Below are 7,033 nucleotides of genomic sequence, written 5' to 3'. Positions count from 1 at the left end.
ATATATATATATATATATATATATATATATATATATATAAATTGTTAGGCCTATTTAAAAAAGAAAACACAGGCATCAAAAATATTATTCATAATCAAGTTTTTATTTAAAAGAAAAATGTACTGTACTTTAAAAGTAAATAAAAGTGTGATGTACATTTTGTTCATTCAAAGATAGGCTATGTTTTCAGCTAACAGGGAATGTTCTCAGAACTTTGGCTCATTCTGGCAAGGTTCGCGTAAAGTTAAGAACATTCTTCCAGTAAAGTTAATAATTAGTTTAAAGTTCTTTCATTTTTAATAATGTTATTAAAAATGTAAGCACAAAAATGTTATTTATAAGTTGTTCATAGAACATTTTTCTGAAACATTTTAGTTGGATACTACTTGCTGCTTGTTTCAGATGGTTCAAATGCAAAAGATTGTTCAGAACTTTCAAAAGTAACGTTCTCATAATGCTTGCAAAATCATATAATTTAACATTCCCTTAATGTTTTTTCTAATGTTAACATAACCAACCAACCAACCAATCAATCAATAAAACATTTTTTAAAAAACTGGACATTTTTGAATATTCCGAGAACATTCAGAAATGGGAATGTTCTTAGAACATATTTTTGTTAGCTGTGTCATTCCAGGAATAAAGACTGAATAAAGGATCACAGATTTTTTAAGAATACTTTTCCTAAAGTATAGCTCGACTGTAATTGAACAACTTTAATTTAGGCTTAGCTTGGAAGTAGTGCCAAAACTGATGGAGAGTCCTGCTTTTGATGCTAATGCTCTGTGCACCATTAATGTTAGCATATACCTGTTCAAGCTAAAAACAGTCTATTTTGATCGACTTAGCAGAGTTTCAGAGTAGCCATAACACTGTTTGGCATCAAAAAACCTCTTTCACCTGTGATATTTACCTGTCTCTACAAGTCTGTTTGGGTGTGTGAACATCTTGTGAGCAATCGTGTGATGTTTGAAGTATCTTATGCAGCAGCTTTCATGGGCAATGCCGGCCAAAGAACTCAAATGCACTTGGCACACCCGGGAGTCTTTTCTCTCAGCGGGGGCTTTACCACAGACTACTGCAAACTGTGTTTCACAAGTCCTCACTCCCAGGAGCATCACACTGAAGACGCTTGTTCAACCTTTCCCTCCTCGCCTTTCACAATACCTCTGATTAGAGCATACCGAGTTCGCATCCAAATGATTTGTGTTGTTTTTGGTATGCTGACATTTTAAAATGCCCGTTTTTCTTTGTCTGTTGGAGGCGAATACTTTTGGTTCTTCATTATTCGCATAATCTGAAGTCTTTCTATGCTCACTTCCTATGAATTCCACAGAAACACTGTAAGGATGTTTTTATAGCTTGGAATAGCTGTGTCCTAGATTGCTCTCTGATGTTGCACAGATTGGACGCCTGCCACTGCAAAATATAGTCTATCATGCTGTGCATTAACAACACGCATAATGTCACCTGATGCTTGAAGGGTTTGAGCCCAGTTTCTTGACCGTTTTAAACTTAAGTGAGAACATCAGTTATTGTTTCTGTTCGAATGCATGTCTTCAGGCAGGATGCAGGGGCCTCTGATTGTTTTCAGAGAATAGAGCAACTGGAAGAATGTTTTTCATGTAAGCGGAGAGCTCAAATGGGAATAGGACGGATTAACTTTTGAAATTAGGTTGATGGATTTGGAAGAGATTTATGTTGGCAAGTCTACTTTAATAGTTCCGTTACTTAGTCAAGTTATTTCTATACCAACAGCTGCACTAAATGCAGCTGCGAGTAATAATGGCAATGGTGGCTCCACCTGTCTATTATTGGTTGGACAAACAGATAGCGTAAACTCAAGACTTTCATCAATGTTATAAAGAAAAAAGCTCTCTTTAGTGCAACTGACTAACAAAAATATTATTTATTAAATATTTTAAAATTAAGTACTTAATTTCCTCCATGAAAAATTTGCAAATGTCTACCCTGCTGAAAAAAAAAGAATAGAAACCACTAGGTTTCCACTACAAATACCATTACAAACATTACAAACCATCAACTACTAACCATTAAAAATGGTTTCCTGTAGTGTGTTTCGAGACATATTTCATTAGGATTTAGTGGTTTTAACAAGTCACCAATAGAAGGTGACAAATTACCAATAGAGACCCACAGGGAGCATTAGGCTATAGTTTCCAATAAAACCAATACAATTCCCGTTATAACCAGTAAAACCATTACAAATTCTGTGATTTTTTCTATTGTTTTATTCAGCAGATATGAAGCAATATGTAAAATCTGAGCGATCACCTGTTGCGAAAACAGCCGTAACAGCAGGGTTTTTATACATATTTGGAGTCATTGCTCCCTCTACTGGTCATTATACAAGTTAACGTAGGAGGACAAGTAGCTTATAAACTTTGCTCAACGAATTATATTCATTCATTCAATATATTCATTTAGTCTAATAAGATCTGGATGACTAAGTCCATGTCCTTCACTGTTTGACAGATGCTTTTGTGTGATTTTAAGAATATATTTATGAAATATTAATATTAACATTCAATTTATTCTGCGGTTGTTGTATTGTGTTGTAGCTATTGCGTTTTTTGTATTGTGTTTTTCAGTTATTTTCATGGTGCAGTACTTATTTTTTAAAGGGTTAGTTACCCCAAAAATGAAAATTGGCTTGTGTTTTACTCACCCTCGAAGAAATATCCATGTTTCAAACGTAATAAACACTTTTATATCACTTCTGCCAACTGTCATACGCGGAAGCCGTTCCGGCGGAAGACGTAGCACGTCGGCATTGCGTGATTAGTGACGAATGCGGAGAGACAACAAAATAAAACGCCGGTCAGTTTAGCAAATGGCTGCAATATAACAAAGAGTGAAAAATTGAAGGGGGTCTGAATACTTTCCGTACCCACTGTAAGCCAAGAGGAGACTGTTTTCCTTTGCTAAAGTAAGGAAACATTGCTTCCTTTGCTCCTATAAACAAACTCCTGAGACTAGTATATCTCAGAGGCGCGCGCGCTGCGTATATGTCATACGCCTTCCGCCGGAACGCCTTTCGCGTATGAAAGATAACAGAAGTGAGAGAAAAGTGTTTATTACGTTTGAAATATGGATATTTTTCTTACAAAAACACATGGATTCACTACAGAAGGCCTTTATTCACCCCCCGGAGCCGTGTGAAGCACATTTTATTATGAATGCGCGAGCTTTATTTGACGACTTGTGGACTGTTCAACTGCAACACCCGCTGACTGCAATGATAGAGCTTGGAATAGCCAGGACAATTTTTAATTTAACTCATACTGGATTCGTCTGAAAGAAGAAAGTCATATACACCTAGGATGCTTTGAGGGTGAGTAAAACACAAGCCAATTTTCATTTTTGGGTGAACTAACCCTTTAAGTAGCCTAGGCTACATCATCATGCAATCCCTTACTTTGTTCGCAAGATGGCGAGATTGGGCTTGGAAAATATGAATCTGAGTCGTTCACGTGGAAAAGCAGTTTGTGGTCAAAATAGCGATCTACAGTGCCTGCATTGCCCGCTAATATACCACAAGGGGGCACTTTAGTTTTTGCTAGTGCTACAGTTAGAATCAGTCGTCAATGTTTGCATAACTGTTAGTGACAAAGCGCTTAAGGACAGACTGCTACCAAACAGCGTTTCAAATAGGCTAAAGTGTTTTATATTGATGTGAACTAGCATATGGGAACGTTTGAGGCTAAACTTTAATGTAATGTTAAAATAAATAATTATAATTAATACCAAACCTAATGTAAGGTGGATTTGTAAAGAAAACTGGTGACCAGTGGGATTGTGAACCACACAACCACAGATAGCTGTATAGCTGTGTTGTTTTAAAGCTGTTTCCTGTTTATCCTGTCACGTTTTCAGCACTTATAAATACCAGGAGATCAGAACTATGTGGCTGTGCTTTTGCATCTCTCTCTCGTTGCTACTGTAAAAATCAGACTTGTGGCTGTACTTTCTGTGCTCTTGTTTCTTTAAATCGAGTTATATCTTACAACAGCTTATTCCCAAGACAGGCAGCCAGCGGTTTGGGGAATTTTTACCATAAAAGGTCATGCTGAGCTGAGCTAGGGTTTCCTGTGGGAGGGGCCTGTGATATTCTACCTTGGTCTCTCTCTCACTTACTCACAATTACTCCCTCAGTCATCTCCTTGTCTTATCTCCAGCTGAATGCCTGCATTTCCCAAACAGAACAGATCATTCTGCACTTAAAAGAAGCATACAAATACATCAAGAGTTGAGACGGAAGCTAAAATAAATGCATGTGTGTGTTAAGCATATGTGCATGTTAGTTTTGGAGAAGCTACTTTACAACTGTAGCTTGCTTGACAAGCTTGTGAAAAAGTTTTCTGCAGAATATTCATATTTAGTGACATAAAACTTATTAAAGGTCATCATGGATCGCCATCTTGGCGTTAGTGACGTCCAATCATTACTATGTTCATTAGCGGCCAAATAGTAGCCTACAGCGAAAGAATTTTGTGGGTAGCCTAATAGGCTACTTTTGTCATGCTATATGCTACGATAACTGTTAAAAAAACAGTTTGTTTAAAGGGGTCATATGATGCGATTGCTTTTTCAGACCGATGAGCTTTGTAAAAATCGACACGTTTCAAAAAGGCGGGGCATAGAGTAGAAACAATAATGTACAGTATGTGGAAAATAATGTGTTTTTTTAACTTTAAACCGCAGTAAATGAGTAGTATACCACAATATGACAATTTAGACGTTTCACAGGTTTTTTTTACACACAATTTGACATTTTATAAAATAACTTTTGAACTTTACAGATCGAATAATTGCCAATTTTGTTAGCAAAAACGTATGTCAATGCTTTTGTTTTGACTGAGGAACAATATTTTATGTGGTAATCGACCTTGACTTTAACTTGTATTGAACTTGGAATGTTGTACATTGATCTAAGCAATTTTTAGATTTCTACCTGGATTAAATTAATTCCTAAAACATGTTTTTGTCCTTTGGCTGATTTTACAAAGTACACTTTGTGTTGTACTCGTCCGTTAAACTTCTTCCACAACATGACACACATTCATACTTCCCTTCATCCTTAAAGCTCAGCGGGACAGGCATGAGTAAGTAACGTTGAACGAATGCCAAATGACATTACATCTTTTCCTTACAACAGTGCCTAAGGGAGGCCAACAAAGGCAGGGCACACTGGAGTGGGTATACAGGTGCCAAACATCTGTGTATTGCTATGACGTCATATGTAACGATGACATGCAGCAAACGTCAGAAAAGCCGTCTGTCTGGAGCACAGGTGTTTTTGGACACTCTTCTCAGAATGTTCATCCAGGTGTTGTGGAGAGTGAATCATATGTTTGACAGACGAATATGTCTAAGGTACATGCCAAACATGTCTTGCAGTTTTACCACCTTGATGCGAAAGTTGTGGTTTGTGGCATGGTGGGAATTCAAGCATTTGTTTAGTTAAAAATGTAAAATGAGAACTTCTGAGCGAAAATAAAACTGAAGACCCAGTTTAGAAGAAGCTAAACTACACTATTTGTTGTAATTCACAAAACGTCTAATGGAATGGCTGGTGTCCAATAGCAGTTAAGAGAGCCAGTGGGAAAAAAGTGTTACATTCTGCACTTCTGCTCTAGTTTTTAGTGCCAAAGCAGTTAAACCCAACGGTTTGACCATTTAGCACTTTCGGTCTCAAAAACTCTAAATCAAGTGTGTGCATTTGCTTTATGTCAGACTTGACTGAACAAGGCATGAAATAAATAGAAAGCCACTTTATTTCCTTTCAACGTATATATGATTAACCCTTGTCTACTAAATTGGGGTTTCAAATGTGTTCTAAGTGGGTTTTTGCACATTGCTGTGGTGGTTGACTACGTAGGCAGCCGTTACTTACTCAATTTAAAACGGCCCACTTCCAAGTTTCTGTAATATTCTTGTCATGAAATAATCTTTAATGTATGCCTACAGGATTTTAAAGGCCACCAGATTAAAAGTATAAATGGTAAGCTTATTATATGGCTTATTGTATGGCTACTTTATAATTTTAGCTTAAAGTTTGTGATAAGTAAAAAAGTCCATTACAATGCACAAAAAAGTCAGCAACAAGACGAACACCGCCTGAAGTGCTCCGCGGTCATTTCGGTAACTGAGATGCAAGATGGCGGCAATTGCATATGAAACAAGAATAAATGGCGATTTTAGTTCCGGCTAAGCAGTTTGAATCAATGCCATGAACAATGGTAAAAATAACTGAGCGCCCAGTGCCGTGATTGACCAATAAGAATGGAGTATTTCAGAGAGCTGCATAATAAGAAAAATAATAGCGCCTTCCACAGCAAACCTCACAATTTGAGGTATCATCATGACTGCTAAGGGTTAGGGGTTTTGAAAAGTACATAACCATCATTTTTAGGGTATTTGAATGAGTTCTTTAGATTAATTTGTTGATGATTGTCATATACACTTTTAAAAATAAAGGTTTCAAAACGAGGTTTTCGCAGAAATTCTAGTGAATAAACATTTTTGGTTCCCCAAAGAACCTTTCAGTGAACAGATCTTAAAAGAACCATTCTTTTTCTTAACGTGAAGAACATTTTTTTATATATATATATAATTCAAAGAACCCTTTTCTAATAAAGAACCTTTTGTAGGATGGAAAGGTTCCATGAATGTTAAAGGTTCTTCATGGAACCTTCAATGCCAATAAAGAACATTTATATTTAAGAGTGCAACAAGAACATGAAACAAAAGTTCTTCCACCCGTAAGCTCAATTACGTGGTTAAATCTGGACGCAGGTCCTATCTGCTCACCTCTCCATCCCTTGGTCCTTTTGTAAAAACAATATGCACCACTCCAAATAAGGAGAAGTGCTTCTGACTGTGTTTGGTCAAGGCCATTCCTTCTCACAAGTGGTTAGATAGGGAGACGTGTGTGTGTCTGTGTGTGTGTGTGTGTGTGTGTGTGGGGGGGGTAGACTTTGGTTGGGTTATGTAAAGCGATCCAGCATTG

The sequence above is a fragment of the Sinocyclocheilus anshuiensis genome, unplaced genomic scaffold, assembly GCF_001515605.1.
Source record: "Sinocyclocheilus anshuiensis isolate Anshui unplaced genomic scaffold, SAMN03320099.WGS_v1.1 scaffold543, whole genome shotgun sequence".
Taxonomy (NCBI): Eukaryota; Metazoa; Chordata; class Actinopteri; order Cypriniformes; family Cyprinidae; genus Sinocyclocheilus; species Sinocyclocheilus anshuiensis.
The sequence above is the reverse complement of the archived record's forward strand: the minus strand, read 5'-3'. Positions refer to the sequence as shown.